This window comes from Mastomys coucha, unplaced genomic scaffold (genome assembly GCF_008632895.1).
Source record: "Mastomys coucha isolate ucsf_1 unplaced genomic scaffold, UCSF_Mcou_1 pScaffold9, whole genome shotgun sequence".
Lineage (NCBI taxonomy): Eukaryota > Metazoa > Chordata > Mammalia > Rodentia > Muridae > Mastomys > Mastomys coucha.
Window position 1 is genome coordinate 11,358,544 of NW_022196915.1, and position 17,458 is coordinate 11,376,001.

The following is a 17,458-nucleotide window of genomic DNA, read 5'->3' on the forward strand; positions in this document are numbered from 1 at the left end:
AATTTCAGAGGGACCCAACCCAAGGTATTCAGTTAGGGAGGGGAACATATTCATTCTAGGAATGTAATATTTATCTACCGGTCGACGGGGTGGAGGGCCTCAGCAGGGTGTAGAGCCTTGTAAACCAGTAGACCTTCATTCCTAGTTCTGCCCTCATTATGGATCAGTCAGGAGGGACAGGTTTCAGGAACCAGAGCCCTGAGGCTCTGGGTTAACAAAGTTCCTGGAACTAGCTACTTCACCTTTTTGGCTTGTTACAGGTTTTCCATGCTCCCTAGTCCTTTACTTTTAAATTAGGTTTAACTCATATTTTCAGGACAAAGAATGCAGCCATTCTTTATCTTTGACAGACTATAACATGAATGGCTTCTGGCTCAGTTCCTAGTACAGCTCTTACCCCTCTCTGAAACTCTATGAGCACTGTCTGTGTTGTTTGCACTTCTATCAACATTCTAATCTTCCTCTTTCCTTCTAGGACAGTCCACTTAGCTTTGTTTTTAGCATTCTATGACTTTCTCTAGTACAAAGTGCCAAACTTTTCTCTATTCCTTCATCAAACCAATTCTAAAGACCTGTAGGTTTGTAAACCACATGGATAGAACCCCACTCATGGTACCAAATTTCTGTACTAGTATCTTTTCTTCTGGCCATGACCAAATTACCCAACAAGAAGAAACTTATAGGAGGAAAGATTTATTTTGGCTTATTATTTGAGGGGATAGTATTCATCATGGCAGGGAAGGCACAGAGAAGAACATGAGGCAGTTGGTCACATTGTGTCCATAGTCAGAATACAGACAGGAGAGATAAATACTGGTGTTCAACAGGCTCCATCCTATACCTAATATGGGTCCCAGGCTATGGAATAATGCCATCCAAAGTTTAAGGTGACTCTTTCCTTCTTACTAAAACCTCTCTGGAAGTGACCTTACAGACCAACCCTGGGGTGTACTGCCTAGATGATTCTAAATCTAGTCAAGTTGATAGTGAAGAATAATCATTATACATGGATTTTTCTCCTTATTTCTAGAACTTAACAAGTTTTTTTTATAGGAAAGAGAATCTGTCACAATCACAAAATAGGATGCAGAATCAAGATGAAGAGCTTTTGACTACCTCTATTGACTTCTTTCTTCATCAAGCCATGACATTGCTTTCTTCTGCCCTGAAAGCCATATGAAGCACCTCTGAATACTTTGAACTTGGTTTGCTTTCAGGGGACTTTGAATAACCTTCGTTGGTCTACAAGTCTCTCTTCTTGTCTAAAGACAGGAGGGTTATAGGAGACCCTTGAGAGGCCACTTAGCCTCACTTTGGCATTCTATATTGTGATCTACTTTCTAGATTATCTAATTAGTTATAACTTTGTACTTTGAGGAAGAGTTCGTGGTGTCCATTCCCAGTCTGTAACTATTTCTTTAATGTCTTGTGAAGTGGCAATATATTCTTAAAGACCAGGCCCTAGAGTCTAGGACATAGAGGGAGGACACACTCTGAGTTTTTGTGACTGGTCCTGAGTCGGGAATTATCTTAATCTAAAGAAATTTTGGTAGTTCTACTTGGGGTAGATAAAGTTAATTCATCTATTAGTTACTTCCTTTTGAGTACCTACTGTGTATCTACTCTTATACTTACCATTAGGTAGGATAATAACATTTGTTGAATGTGTACTGTGTGCTCTGCACTGGGATTATTATAACATGTATTTCAAAGCACAGTGAATGAGGCTTTTCATTGCCTGGGAATGGGTCCCAGGCAATGGGATATAATCTATATAAGAACAGGAAATAAGGGTAGGAACAGGAGAAAGGACTCACCCATGTAATAAAGACTATCCAAGCCAAAGTTGTATCTCCAGAAGCTACTGAATAGATTCATCTGTTTTTCCATCATCACCACAAGCTTAATCTTGACCTCACGTAGTCCCAGTTTAACAAATAGAAGTCTAGGCCAGGTGGTGGTGGCGCACACCTTTAATCCCAGCACTTGGGAGGCAGAGGCAGGTGGATTTCTGAGTTCCAGGCCAGCCTGGTCTACAGAGTGAGTTCCCTGACAGCCAGGGCTACACAGAGAAACCCTGTCTCAAAAAACCAAAAGAAAAAAAAACCAACAAAACCAAATAGAAGTCTAAGTATGAACCTGTCCAATAGAGTGCTGCCAGTCCAAGGTGTTCACTGAATGATTAGATGAGGCTACTCTATTTTGATAAGTGCTGTAAATATAGAACAAATAGTACAACAACAGAATGGAGTCTCTTATTCATAATATCTTGTCAATTATATGTTGTATATATTGAGTTAGATAAAATGTAGTACTCAAATTAGCTTTATCTTTTTGTGACTACTAAATATTAAAATTCTCATATGCATGTTATATGTTACTATTGGACTATGCTGTTTTAAACATTCAAGAAATCTCATGGGACAGGAAATCCTGGGAAGATACAGTGAACCTTTCTCCCTTATTTCTTATGGGGTGGCTAGAGTGAAGTTTGTTTCTGACCTCATGTCAAGAAGATCAGTCATAAAAATGGGGAAATTCTAGGTGAAAGAAAATTTAGCATGTTGTTTCTTATTTAATTTCTTGGGCAGGGGAATGATCATTTTGTGCTTAGTTGAACATATGCAAAAGACAATTGGAGAGAAGGTCAGACAATAATGACCCCTCTGTGGTGTCTAAGTACTCATTCTGGCAAAGTGTGAGTATATTTCCTATACAGTATGGTCAAAAGGAATTGGTAAATCTGAAGAAATTAAGGAACTTGAGGTGGTGAGAGAATACTGGATTATCCAGCTGGGGCTAATCTAATCACAAATCTAAGAGATTTAAGCCTTTTTTTTTTTGGCTGTCGTCAGAGATGAGGGCTGGAAGATGAGGAAGAAGTGGGAGAAATTAGATATGCTGAAATACTTGACCTCCAAGTTTTGGAGATAGAGGAAGGGAGCTGTGATCTAAGAAATGCAGAGGACTGCTGAAAGCTAAGAGCAATAGAGAAATGGACCAGAGACTCAGAGTAGGATTCAGTGAGCATACACTCCTATTGGTCTTTTGTCTGGGCCAAACCACAGTAGATGCTCAACAGAATAGACTACTCCTTTACAAGAAAGCCAAAGGGAGGGTCCTATCTGACCCAAAATGTTCCAAACTTCATACTTACGTAACTGCATGAACATAGTTTGTATTTGGGGTGTTTTGACATTGCAGCAATAGGAAACTAATACAGAGATAGTGAATTAGAGAGAGGACATTGCAGTCTTACATGATCTACTCATGAATTGAACAGATATTTTGGAATGCATCACTTGAGCTATTCTGTCAAGGCCGTTGAAGCAATTAGCTACAAGGACATTTTTAAGATAGATGATCAAGGGCAGGAGATGAGTGGATTCAGACAAGGTTCACTTGAGCATCTCCTTGGGTAGTGGATAGTCCCTTCTTTTGAGAGGTCTTCTGAAGAGCTCATTCATTACTTCCACAATGAGGTTTGGAATGTATCACAGAGTCTGGTATCAGAGATGGTGAAGAGAAGGCCTTGTAAGAGTACATATAAACACTAGACAGGTTAGGTTATGCTTTGTAACAAACAGACCCTAAGTCATAGTGTCTATGAAGACATACTCACTGTTCATCCTCTATGTCTATCTCTACTCAGTGGAATCTATATTATATGGCATTAACTGAGTTGAGTCACACGACTCTAGCAACAGGAAAGTATAATCCCGCTGTGTGTCCAGAGGCGTATATTTATAGAGCAGCACTAATGCCTATCCATCCATATTTCCATCTTTGTACGTGTGTTTCTTGGAAGCACTGGAGAAGAAATGGCCCTAGAAGAGAAAGGTAAAAGAAAAGGGTATGTTGGTTCTTAAAGACAAGATAATTGTATTTTATTTTCTTTGTTGTTTGTTTTGTTTTGTTTTTATATGTTTTTTTCTCTCTGCATAATCTTGGCTGTTCTAGAACTCACTTTGTAGACCACGCTGTCCTTGAACTCAGAGATTTACCTGCTTCTGACTTCTGAGTGCTGGGATTAAAAGTATGTGCCCCCCACCTCTTAGTATTGATAATGTCTTAGTTAGCCTTCATTTCTGTGACAAAAGGAAGAGCTTATTTTGGCTCATGGTTCTAGGGGATATTGTGGTAGGAACATCATGGTACCAGAACAATGAGATGACTGGCCACATGCCTACAGTCAGGAAGCAGAGATAATACCCTGCTTGGCTTTCCTCTTCCTTTCATTCAGGGAAGGCTCCCAGTCCCTGGGATGGTGCCACCTACATTAGGGTAGGTATTCCAACCTGAGTCAATCCACTCTCGAAGTTCTCTCACAGGCATGCTTAGAGGCTTGTTTCTTAGGTAAATCTAGATCCTGGACAAGTTGACAATCAGTATTAATTACCACAGATAACTAGCCAACAAAGGAGGGAGGGGATTATGGAATTAGATATATAATTATGATTTTGAAGGTAGACTGGACTTTCAGTTTAAATATTAAAAACAAAAGCTAGATATTTTTCCTATAATGTGCTTATTAACCAGGAACTGGAGATTCATCAACACATGGATGAAGCCAGAGCGCAGGAAAGTATAATGTTCATTTTCACGTGTGGTTTACTAATCAGACTTTATTAAAACAACTGCTCATGCATTTAATCTTCAAAATGCCTCCAAGTAGTTACTATTACCCCCATTTTATTTATGACAAAACTGAGGGTCAGAGAGAGGTTAAATAATGTGTCTGGTGGCCCACAGATCAAGCAGATCAACCTCTAATTTATCTGGCTCCAAGTAGACACTTTAATAAAGCTATCCTTGCTTTATGGTGTCACTAGCATCATACAAATGACCCTTCTGGAACAGACAAGGAGAGACGTGTATACAGAAATGCCTTCTGCCTCTGTGGGCAAGAGGGTAACATTGCAAAGGTCTTATGAATACATCAAAAGGGCATTAGTCACTTAAAAATGCTACTGTGATAACCTGAGGGCGGGGGAAACAGCTTTAAAGAGGGAAGATTTATTTGGGGTCATGGGTTCAGAGGTTTCAGTTCATGGTTGATTGGCAGTGGGTTTTTGTTGTTGTTGTGGGTTTTTTTGTGTTGTTTTTGTTTTCTGTTTTTGTTTTTTTTGTTTTTTTTTTTTTAAACTGGGCCATGGTGAGGCAGAATCTCATGGTGGAAGGGCCTGGTAGATCAAAGGTGCTTACTTTGTGGGACTCAGAAAAGTAGAGAGAAATAAACAGGAAAGGATCTATTTCCTCTTATTAGACTCTGTCTCCTAAGTCTTTACCACCGCCCTGTAATGAGTCAAATTATGAAACCACCAAATGGGTTACTCTACTAAGGAGGGCTGAACCCTCATCCTCCAGTCACTTCCAAAGCCCCATCAGTTGGTAGTGTTTGAATGTGAAATGTCCCCTTCAGGTGCTGGTGTTTGAGCACTTGGTTTCCAGCAGGTGATGCTTTTTGGGAAGAGTATAGAACCACAAGGAGGCGGAGCCCTACTGGTGGAAGTGTGTCACGTGGGAGTCAGGCCTTGAGGTTTTTATGATCTGATCTCTCTTTTGTTTTCTCTCTGCTCCTGGATTGGGTGATTAGATATGCTGTCTTCACATTTCTGGTGCCAGACCTTCCCCATAATGGGGAGCTATGAACCAAGATTAAACCCTTTCTCCTTGAAGTTGCTTTTTGTCAGGGAATTCCATCGTAGCAACAGAAATGGAAGTAAGACAATGTCAGTCAAGCCTTTAACCTTTGGGAAACATTTCAGATTCAAATTGTACCATAAAAGGAAGCAGCACTTCTGGGGTACCCTACTAGAGATCCAGTGTGTGTTATCTCATTTAATTCTTGGGGGAGACCTACCAGGGTAGCAATCCATGCCAGGTGACTCAGAGGCATCCCAGACAATGGAACTTGCATATGCCCATCAATTAGTAGGCAATACCTCAACTCAGTTGGATCTGCTTTTCAAAACTCTCCGTTCAGCAGCAGTTTCCCAGTGAAGGAACTCTGGAGGGGTTAGAGGTCACTGTGGAATGAAATCATTTTTCCTAGGGGCCTCCTGAGTAAGGGGGGTGTGGTGGAGGTGTGGGTAGGTGAAGTTCAACATGGGGAGTTTAGGAAGAAAGACTAGGCAGGTCTGATTGGCACCAAGAGTGTAGAAACAGTGGGGGTGTGAGGAAAGGCAGGTGGGTGCCAGATGGGGAGCATTTGGAATGCCAAGCCTAGGAGTTTGGCTTTGTTCCCTCAGGCCCTGGGAGGCCATTTGGAGTGAGGTCTGGCATGCTGATGAAGGAGCAGTAGGAAGCTGGGAGTCTGGGGTCACTGAGGTTGCTGCGGTGTCTGTAGGTGCTGGGGCTTTTGGCTCTGAGAGACAGTATCATCTTAGCAGGTGGAAAGCAGGACAGATCTAGGTTGGTCAGAAACATCCATCAGAGAAAAGGTCGATTTTGGGGGAGAAGACGGGGGAAGGTTCTGATGCAGCAGGACAGGGAAGGGCTCAGATGTAGGCTAGGTACTTGCAAACCTTGCTCAGGTCTCTGATACCCTCTCAGCATCTCTAGGATCCTGGGCACATCATTGTGACTTTATGACATAAACACAAGCATAAAACAAACAAACAAACACTACCAACAAAATTTCCCTGAGATCTCTGTAAAACCTCTAAGTTTCCTCAGGCCAGGCTTTACCAGCAGCCTCCTCTAGTCCCTTTCTATAGGGGAGCACTTAACGTCCAACAGGCATGTTCCCTCAGAGCTGAAACCTTCCCACTGTGTCTGTATGTGTGTGTATGTGTGAGAGAGAGAGAGAGAGAGGGGGGTCAGTGGGAAGAGAGAGGAGGAGAGAGAGGGAGATGGAGAAAGGAAGGGAGAGAGAGAGGGAGGGAGATCAGAGAATAGCTTTTAGAAGTTGTCAGTTCTCTCCTTCTACCATGTGAATTTCAGGAATTAAACTCAGATCTACAATCACTTTTACCCATTAAGCCATCTCCTACTTTTCTCCTGCTCACTTTTTTTTTTTTTTTTTTTTTTTGAGACAGGGTTTCTCTGTATAGCCCTGGCTGTCCTGGAACTCACTCTGTAGACCAGGCTGGCCTCGAACTCAGAAATCTGCCTGCCTCTGCCTCCCAAGTGCTGGGATTAAAGGCGTGCGCCACTACCGCCCGGCTACCTGCTCACTTTTTGTCTATGGCTCCCTAGCAGGACTGGTTGAAGGGACCCCTTGAGAGTCCACGATGTTTCTTCACATAAATGCTCACTTTTCTAAAGTGTTTCAGTCTTCCTCTTCAAGGTAGTGCCTGGGCCTTGGTGAGGTTAATTTCACTCTTGAGGAAGCAGAGAAAGAAAGAGGTGATATCTACATGGTGTCCTCTCCATCCCGGGACTTGTCCAGTCTACTCTGGAAGGAACAATGGGCCTTCTTCCAGAACATAAGCTGCTGATGGAGGCTGGGGAGAAGAGGGCTTTTTTTCTAGAGGCTTGGGGACTCCTGCTGGTAGATGCTAGAAGTGCATTTCTAGTTCTTCTGGCTGGCCTTGACTTTCCCTTCCACCCCTTTGACCTGAGACTGTAGCTGGGATGAAAGGTACAACACAACTGGCCTCACCCCAGCTTTCCCTCCTATTCACACTATCTCTTTGGGGGGCATGGTGGTGCACCCCAGTGACCATAGCACTTGGGAGGTAGAAGTACTGCGATCAAGAGGATCAAGAATTCAAGGCTATCATCTTCCATTACATAGTGAGTTTTTAGACCAGCTTGGGCTACCTGATACCCTATTTCAAACCGTACACCTCCCAAACAAAAACAACCCTTTCCTAGACCAGGTGGTTTTAAGGTGTGGCATCTCTTATCTGTTTCTGGGATAGACAGTAAGCTGGGCCTCGCCAGTCAGATTATTCTATTTTCCTGGCTAGAGATCAGCTCAGTGATAGACATGCATTTCATGTCTTCTCCTTAGTAGATGGATAAACAAATACAAAAAAGCCACACACACACACACATGTGCACATACACAGTAGGAGAGACACACACACATGCACACACACGTGCACACATATTCGTGGGGTCGGGGAGACACAGAGAGACACACACAGATGGAGAGAAACACAGACAGAGACAGACAAAGAGACAGAGAGTGAGATATTCAGAGAGGTTTAGAAGCACAGTGTCTGGAGGACCTCAGGAGCTCTCAGGTCAGTCGGTCCAATTGAATTGGGAAGCCCCAGGTTCAGCAAGAAGTCCCATCTCATACAAGGAGGGAAAGTGATAGGCAGCTCATAACTGCCTGTAACCCCAGCTCCAGGGACATCTGATGAGGGCACCTCTGCATTCAGATGCATAGATCCACATGCAGAAATTAAAAAAAAAAACAAAGACTCAGTTTTAGAATCCTGTGTGAAAATCACCAACCCAATGTGTTCTTTGATTTGTGGAACATGTTAGTCCTTGGAGAACTGCTCTTAGATCTGTGCAAAGTCTGCTCAGCATTTGGACTGTTTACACTCTGTGTGTTTGATTTGCAGGAATACTACCGTAGTCAAGACAAGAGCGGGCAGCAGACACTGGTCACAAGAGAGCGGTGATAGAAGACACGCAGTCATGGTCACCCAGGCCTTAGCTGATGGAGCATTTGTGGCTCTGGGTTTGGATCTGATGCCAGTGGATTCCTTTCCGTCCCTCTGTCCTGGGAAGCTTTAATTGCCTCAAGAGAATTAATGATACTTTTACTTATTTTCTTGATTGATTTGTCTTGGGAATTGAATGTAGAAAAACATTTTAACTTCTTGAGAAATTAAGAGATAGTAACTGATCAGTGAATTACTTAGTTAATTCACTCTAATAAACCAGGCTGGCATTGAAATCATGATATCCTCCTGGGCAGTCCTAACATTCCATCCTGTGTATGATTATAGATGTGACCTGTCATGCCTAGCGAGAAATGTAGGTTTAGGATGAACACCTAAAGTTAGGAATTTCTTGGTGGGTGAGTATCTAATCTGGGAGGCAATCTAGATGCTGACAAGAGAATCTGGGGAAGAGAAATACAAGTAGCGGCTGTAGAAATCCTGGCAGACTTCCTGAAGGAGCTGGCCTTTGTGCTGGGCTGTGAAGGGTGAGGAGGGTACAGAAACTTGGAGTAGTGGGAAGGTCTTCTAAATGGAGAGCATAGGTTGGATAGAGAGATACCAAGAAGCAGACATTTTGGTGTGGGTGGGGCAGGAATTTGGATACACCTTGAGCTGAGAGTTCTTGAAAGGGAATGGTTGACAGAGCTTGTAAGATAGAGGGGAACTAAATCCTTTGAGTGCAGGGCTAATTACTACCTTGTGCCCAGTAGTCTTAGGGTCAGACACGGAGCAGAAACATTGCCTTGATCCTCATTTCTGCATACTGGAAGCCATGGAAGAGAGTCTCTGGGGCTTTCTTTACATTTCTTTAAAATTAATTTTTAAAAGTTAGCATATAATAACAGGTTTCATCATGTGTGTCTGTGCCAGCTGGGTTTTATGTCAACTTGACACAAGCTGGAGTCATTGGAAAGGAGGGCACTTCCATTGAGAAAATGTCTCCACCAGAGTGGGCTATAGGCAGGAAAGCCTGGAGGGCATTCAAAGCAATTTATGTATTCTCCTCTTATACAGTAAACACATCCCAATCACAGTTTCTTCTCTCTCATCTCTTTCCAGTGCTCCCACCCCCACCACCTTCTCCCTCAAACCCACTTCTCCATTTCCCTTCAGAAAAGAGCAGGCTTCCCAGGGATATGAACTGAACATGGCATAACATGATGCAATAAGACTAGGCACAAACCCTCATATCAAGGCTGGATGAGGCAGCCCAGGAGGAGGGAGAGGGTCCCAAGAGTAGGCAAAAGAGACAGAGACAGCCCTCACTCCCACTGTTAGATACCCCACAAGAACACCAACCTACACAGCCACAACATATGTGCAGAGGACCTAGCTCAGACTCATGCAGGCTCCATGATTGTGGCTTCAGTCTCTGTGAGTCCCTATGAACGCTGTTTAGTGGATTCTGCAGGTGGTAGTCTCCTTGTGTCCTCAATCCCTCTGCCTCCTACAATATTCCCTCTCCCTCTTTCATAGATTTCCTGAGTTGCAAGGGAAAGGATGTAAGGATAGCTCTAAGTTTTTAATTTCGCTATCCAGCCTCCAGATGCTAGTCATCTAGGCAGTTTTGGGAATGGGCCACCTCTTGTGGTGTAGATCTCAAATTAGAACAGTCATTGGTTGACTACTCCCACAAGTTCAATGTCTCCATTGCCCTACCATGTCTTGCAGGCAGGATAGATTGTATGTCAAAGGTTTTGTGGCTGGGTTGGTGTCCTAGCCTCACCTTTGGAAGTTGCCTGGTTACAGAAGATGACTGGTTCAGGTTCTGTATCCTCTGTTACTTGGAGCCCTTGCTAGACTCAACCTTCTAGAATCCTGGGAGTTTGTACTACAAAAGATTTCTACATTCTTCAAATGCCCTCCAATTCCAGTCGTTTCTTCGTATTCTCCCCCTCTCTCCCTCTCCCCCTACCCGATCCCTTCTGTTACCATTTCCATCCATCTCCAGTCCACCCATAGAATTTACTCTATTTCCCTATTCTTAAAGCCCTCCTTGTTACTTAGCCTTTCTGGGTCTGTGGGTTGTAGCATGATTACTATTTAGTAAATAGCTAATATCTATCTATCTATCTATCTATCTATCTATCTATCTATCTATCTATCTATCTATTTATTTAATTTTTGGGTTTTTTCGATACAGAGTTTTTCTGCGTAGCCCTGGCTCTCCTGGAACTCACTCTGTAGACCAGGCTGGTCTCAAACTCAGAAATCCACCTGCCTCTGCCTCCTAAGTGCTGGGATTAAAGGCATGCACCACTACTGCCCAGTTAATATCTATTTTTAAGTAGGTATATACAATGTTTGTGTTTCTGGGTTACCCCATTCAGGATGTTATTTTCTAGTTCCATCCATTTACCTACAAATTTCATGATGTCATTGTTTTTAACAGCTGAGTAATATTCCATTGTGCAAATGTACCATATATTCCTATCCATTCTTTGGTTGAAGGACATCTAGATTGTTTACAGTTTCTGGCTATTATGAATAAAGGTGCTATGAACATATTTGAGCAAGTGTCTTTGTGATAAGATAAAACATCCTTTGGCTATATGCCCAAGAATGATATAGATGGGTCTTGAGGTAGCTCAATTCTGTAGTAGTTGTACAAGTTTGCACTCCTATCAGTAAAGGAGGAGTGTGCCTCTTGCACCACCTTCTCACGGTCACTTGTATTATTGTTCTCAGCCATTATGACAGGTATAAGATGGAATCTCAAGGTAGTTTTGATTTGCTTTCCCTGGTGACTAAGAATGTTGAAAATCTCTTTAAATGTTTCTCAGTTATTTGGGATTTCTCTATTGAGAATTCTTTGTTTAGATTTGTACCCTGTTTTTAAAATTTGATTATTTGATTTGTGATATCTACTTTCTTAAATTCTTTATATATTTTGAATATTAGCCTTCTATCAGCTGTATGGTTAGTGAAGATCTTTTCCCAATCTGTAGCCTGCCGTTTTGTCCTATTTTCAGTGTTCTTTGTCTTATGGAATCTTTCCAGTCTCATGATGTCCTGTTTGTTAGTTGTTTATATTAGTGCAAGCACTATCAGTGTTCTGTTCAGGAACTTGGCTCCTGTGTCAATCCATTCAAGTTAGACCATTGCTGAAGGTACTTTCCCCCCATTGTATTGTTCTGATTTCTTTATAAAAAAATCAGGTGTCCATAGGTGTCTAGATTTATATTTTTGTAAGGCGTTTTCTTAATTAGGGATTGCTGTTGAGTGCTCAGCTCATCACAGACTGGAGCATTCCTTAGCTGGTTGTACCTGATGCTATAACAAAGTAGGCTGAGCAAACCATAATGAGCAAGCCAGTAAGCAGCTCTCCTCCACAACATTTGCGTTAGCACCTGCCTCCAGGTTCCTGCCCTGACTGACTTTGATGATGAACTGCTATATAGAAGCATATGCAAAATAAACCCCTTCCTCCCCAAGTTTATTTTGGTCATGGTGTTTCATCACAGCAATAGAGACCCTATGACAGTGTTACTATGCTTTATTCTAATGTATTGTCCTCCCTGTGTCCCTTGTCTCCCTCTGGTTTATTTTCTTCCTTTTCCTCTGGGACTTTTGTAAATGTCCACTGATTGAGCTGACATAGAAATTGCTCTGAGTATAAGGCTAGCCTAGCATGTACATCATTGTAAATTCCAGGACAGCTACAGTTTTAGTGTGAGACTCTGTCTAAGGTCAACCAACCAATCAACCAACCAGCCAACTAACAATCAACAAACCAACAAGCTATGTAGGCAGCCAGCCAGCCAACCAATGAACTTACTAGACAGCTAACCAATCAACAAACCAGCTAACCAGCTGACTAACCAACCAGTCTACCCACCAACTAGTCAACCAATCAAACACATAGCCAACCAACCCACTAGTCAATTAGGTAGCCACCAAACAATCAGCCAGGTTATCAATATCCATCCATCTTTCCATCCATCCATCCATCCACTCATCCATCCATCCAGGTAACCAACCAAACAGCTAATCAGCCACACACTAACCAGCCAACCAACCAGCCAACCAGGCAACCAGGCAACCAGTCAAGAAGAGAATTTTTAGCTAAGTGTGAGCTTTCAGAGAAACAGGCTTTGGTAAGAAGTTATTTAATGAACCTTTTCATTGTTAATTATGTATGTATTTATTTATACACACACATACATACACACATACATACACACACATGCCTATGTATAATAGCTTATTTTTTTCTTACTGTAATGACATACACAAGGTTGGCTAACATTGCCTTAAAAAAAAAACAAGAAGCTGGGTGGTAGCAGCACACACCTTTAAATCCCATCACTTGGTAAGGAGAGGCAAGTGGATTCTGGTCTACATAGTGAATTTCAGGACACCCAGGGCTACACAGAGAACCCTTGTGTCAAAAAATGAGAGGGGTCAGGGAGGGGAGAGAGAGAGGAGAGAGAGAGAGAGAGAGAGAGAGAGAGAGAGAGAGAGAGAGAGAGAGAGAGAGAACTTGAGCTCATAACTGTTGAGGACTTAATGGTGGCATAGTGGATGAGGTACATTCTTATAATATATACTCTGTTAGTGAGCTTTCCATTACAGTGACAAAACACTTGAGACAATCAGCTTGAAAAGAAAAAAAAAAAGTTCATTTTGGCTCAGACTTCAGGTCATGGTTGTTTGGCCTCATTGTTTTTTGGATCTGTGGTGGGGCAAAGCTACTTACCTCATGGTGGCAGGAAGAAAAGAGAAAGAGAGAGGAAGTAGTCATGGTTTCAATATCTCCTCCAAGGGGACCCTCACCAATGATGTAGCTTCATCCCAGTTAGACCTCTCTACTTAATGGTTTGTTTGTTATTTTTAAAGATTTATTTATTTTATGTATGTGAGTACACTGTAGCTGTCTTCAGAAGCACCAGAAGAGGGCATCAGATCTCATTATAGATGGTGTGAGCCACCATGTGGTTGCTGGGAATTGAACTCAGGACCTCTAGAAGAGCAGACTGTGCTCTTAACCACTGAGCCATCTCTCCAGACCCCCTACTTAATGTTTCTACCACCTATCAACAACACCAAAGTGTAGTGATCAAGCCTTTGACACAAGGCATTTGAAGGGCATTTAAGATATATAACACAGGTCTGACGAGAACTTACTTCATGAGGTCAGCATTCTTTCATTATTTGTGTTGTGTGTGGTTTTTTGTTTTGTTTAGGTTTGTTTGTTTGTTTTTTTTTTTTTTTTTTTTTTTTTTTAATTTGAGACAGGGTCTCTATAGCCCTGGTCATCCTGGAACTCACTTGGTAGACTAGGAGTTGAACTTTCAGATATCTTCTGCTTCTGTCTCTCAGAGACCAGGGACTAAAGGTGTGTACTGCCAAATCTGGTAGCATTCTCTCCTGAGGGAGGGCCCATGGTGAACTAAATAAATCTCCCTAGGTCCTGTGTGTTTAAAGTGTACACCCCCTCTTAGTACCACTACATTAAGGACCAATCTCACAATTCATGAACCCTTGGGAGACATGCTAGACCCTCTGCAACTCATGGCATGATGCGGCCCCCTATATATGTCTGTGTGTGTGTGTGTGTGTGTGTGTGTGTATGTGTGGGTATGGGTATATGTATATATTCCTCCTCTATCTTCTACTCTACCAGTAAGAACTGGTGCCATGAATTTGGGCATGGTCATGGCTTCCTTTCCTTTTGGGTCACAAAGGAGCTTTGTTTGTAGCTCTGTAAAATGGGCTGTTTTGTCCTTCTGTAGACTACCTGTACCTCTTGCTTAATGATTTTCCCATCCTTTGGTCTATTGGCTTTTATCTCTTTTTATTGGATATCGTCATTCAAGATACCTATACTTAAATATAATTACTGCTTTCATTCTAACAAGCAGGTATGCAAAACAGTACAATGTAAGGTTATGAGCTCACTGTCATCAGGGGTGTGTAAGAAGAGCTTGGGGACTGTTTGGTTTTAACATCTCTTTAGCCCTGAGGTTTTGTGATGAGAAGAGTTGTAAATAGGTCATTTCCTTCCACCATGTCCACAGCCATCCCCCAACAAGCTTCACCCTTGTGTGCTCATAACATCATCATGCTTCCAGACCTGAGGTCTTCTGTTGTTCAGAAAACTAATGGGCCTCTGGGGGCCAGGGGATGCAGGCTGCCTGGCAGTCCGGCAGCAGCACCCATGACATTCATAGCATGCGGCTGGAGGGGAATTGATTGAGTGAGCAGATGCTAAGGTCTTGGCTGGTAATGATTCATTACTATTTGGGACAAACCCGATAGAGATGCTCTCATTCTGAGAATTAATTAGTTTACGCTCCATCAGTCGTATTGAGCAGAGTGTAAATGGCCCTTCTGAGGACAGAGCTCTCCAGTTAGAAGAATTAGCATTCCCTCCACCTAGCCAAGGGAGCAGGCAGCTTCCTGCCAAAGAAGAGAACAGGCAGAGGGGGGAAGGGAGGCTGGAGTGAGGAAGCAGAGGTGTGTGTGTGTGTGTGTGTGTGTGTGTGTGTGTGTGTGTGTGTGTGTATGTGTGCTTGTCTGGGAGTGGATTTTCACATGACCAAAGCTTTGTCAATCCCTGTACAGCTTTGCTTGGGCCACAGGGATTGGTTCAGGAGTGAGTAGATGTGGCCCAATTATATATTATGAGACTCAATAAGACATTTGCTGGTAGTATAGGAAAAGCCACTATATCAGTGTTTCCAAAGAATATGTGTTGTAGAAGTGGAGCGGCCATTTTGGTTGCACTGTGCTTGCTGTTTTGCATTGTTTGATGAGAGTCTGGCTATGTACCCCAGGCTGGGCTTGAATTCCTGAGCTCAAAGTATCCCTTTGCTTCGGCGAATTTTGCCCCTGCTCTTGCTTTGGCATCCTGAGAGCCAGTGACTGACTATAGCTGCACCACCCAGCTGGCCTTCCTTAGTGATTCTAGCCCCTAAGCCATCAAACCAGTCTCAGCCTTTGAACCTGCTCAGCTCATGCCTCATGGTACAGAGATAGCTGTCCTTACTGAGACCTGTTCATATTGCAGATTTCCAAGTCAAAGGAAGGCTGCTGCTGTTTAAGCCATTCAGTTTGTGGATATGTGTCACATAGCACTGACTTTTAATCGTCCATCTGTGTAAATCTGATCATCTCTCCTATCATTTTAAAATGTCCTTAAGTAGTTGCGGCAGGAGCATAGATTGAAGAGAGGTCAGGAAGAGTTGGGGAGACTGAGAGCTGGGAAGACAGCGTGAGCTCAGAGCATCAGGACCTGCCTTGGTGACATTACAAGACCCTGCCTACTTAAAAAGAAATGAAGGAAAGAGGAAAGAAAGGAAGGGAGGGAACAAGGGAGAGAAGGAAGGAAGGATCTAATAAAAGACCAGACCCTATGTGTGGTACTCAGGGTACCTTTACAGCAGTATTTTTCAACCTTCCTAGTGCTGAGACCCTTTAATAGTTTCTCATGTTGCGATGACCCCCAACTGTAAACTTATTTCATTGCTCCTTCATAACTGATTTTGCTACTGCTATGAATCGTAATGTAAATATCTGATATGCAGGATAACAGCTAGGTTACCCCCAAAAGGTCACAACCCACAGGTTGAGAGCTCCTTAGAGTCTACGGTCTGGCTGGTCTCCTTCCAGAAACCCTGTTTTCTGCCTACCAGAACAACTCACAGATTTTAAAACAGCTTGTGCTTTCTTGGGCTTCTGCATCTTTTCACATTCTGCTCCCCCTGAGGATTACTTGTCTTGTTTTCATTTGACTCCTCTGTGGAGAAGTCCCTGTCTTCTTTCTTTCTCTGAAAATCCTGATAGCCAAATGTCTGACCTTTTGGGTTCTCTCATTGTGGTCTCTCAACTAGTTTTCTAATATTTCTATTATTTTACTTTCTGGAGAGTTTTGTTGGATCCATTCTTTTTTTTTAAAGGTATATTTATTTATTTTTATGTATGTGAGTGTACTGTAGCTGTCCTCAGACACACCAGAAGGGTGCATCGCATCCCACTACAGATGGTTGTGAGCCACCATATGGCTGCTGGGAATTGAACTCAGGACCTCTGGAAGTGCTTCTAACCCACTGAGCCATCTCTCCAGCCCCTGTTGGATCCATTCTTACAAAAGACTTGATTTTGATAATCTCATTGTAAATTTCCAGAGTTCTTTGTTTTGTTTCATTACCTGTTGAACTTGTTTTGTGTCACATTTTTTCTTGCTCCATGAAGTAACTTTTTGATCTTTCTGATTATCTCTTTGCTAAATAAATATAACTTCTGACAATGATTTCTGTAAGCTAACTTTGATTACATGTCTGAATTTTCTCCTGAGCCTATCTGCATTTCCTTATCTAAAACCCTGATTTAGTCTAAGAATCCTGTTAAGTCAGTTTGACAAGAATTCCTCCTCCTTCATGCTTGATCACACTCGAACTGGATAAGATTCCTCATTCTCAACCATGGTTGATTGAATGAGAATGGCCCCCATAAGCTCATATGTTTGAATACTTAGTATCTAATTAGTGGAACTGTTTGGGAAGGATTAGGAGGTGTGGCCTTGTTGGAGAAGGTGTGACTTTGGGAGTGGGCTTTGAGGTTTCAAAAGCCCATGTCAGGCTCATTGTATCTTGGCCTGCTTCCTGAAGATCAGGATGCCAAGCTCTCAGGTACTGCTTTAGTGCCACACCTATCTACTTCCTTTCATGATTATGGCCCAACCCTCTAAAATTGTAAGTGAGTCCCTTATTAAATGCTTTCTTTCATAAGAGTCACCTTGGTCATGGTGTTTCTTCACAGCAACAGACCAGTAGCTAAGATATCAACTCTCAGTACCTGATTACCTTGGCTGGCCTTCAGCAAAA

The 17,458-nt window shown here is 42.5% G+C and overlaps 1 long non-coding RNA gene across 3 annotated transcripts in view; it reads right to left on the reverse strand.

Annotated features, from left to right (window-relative positions):
• Positions 1–10,400, reverse strand: part of LOC116084713 — a 14,417-nt gene extending 4,017 nt beyond the window's left edge. Inside the window, exons 1-2 of one of the 3 annotated variants that reach the window (XR_004116235.1) lie at positions 10,357–10,400; positions 3,623–3,827 (exon numbers count right to left, since the gene is read on the reverse strand). This is a non-coding gene — a long non-coding RNA (uncharacterized LOC116084713). The other 2 variants (XR_004116234.1, XR_004116236.1) reach the window with 2 other exon arrangements.
• Positions 10,401–17,458: the final 7,058 nt, after the last annotated feature.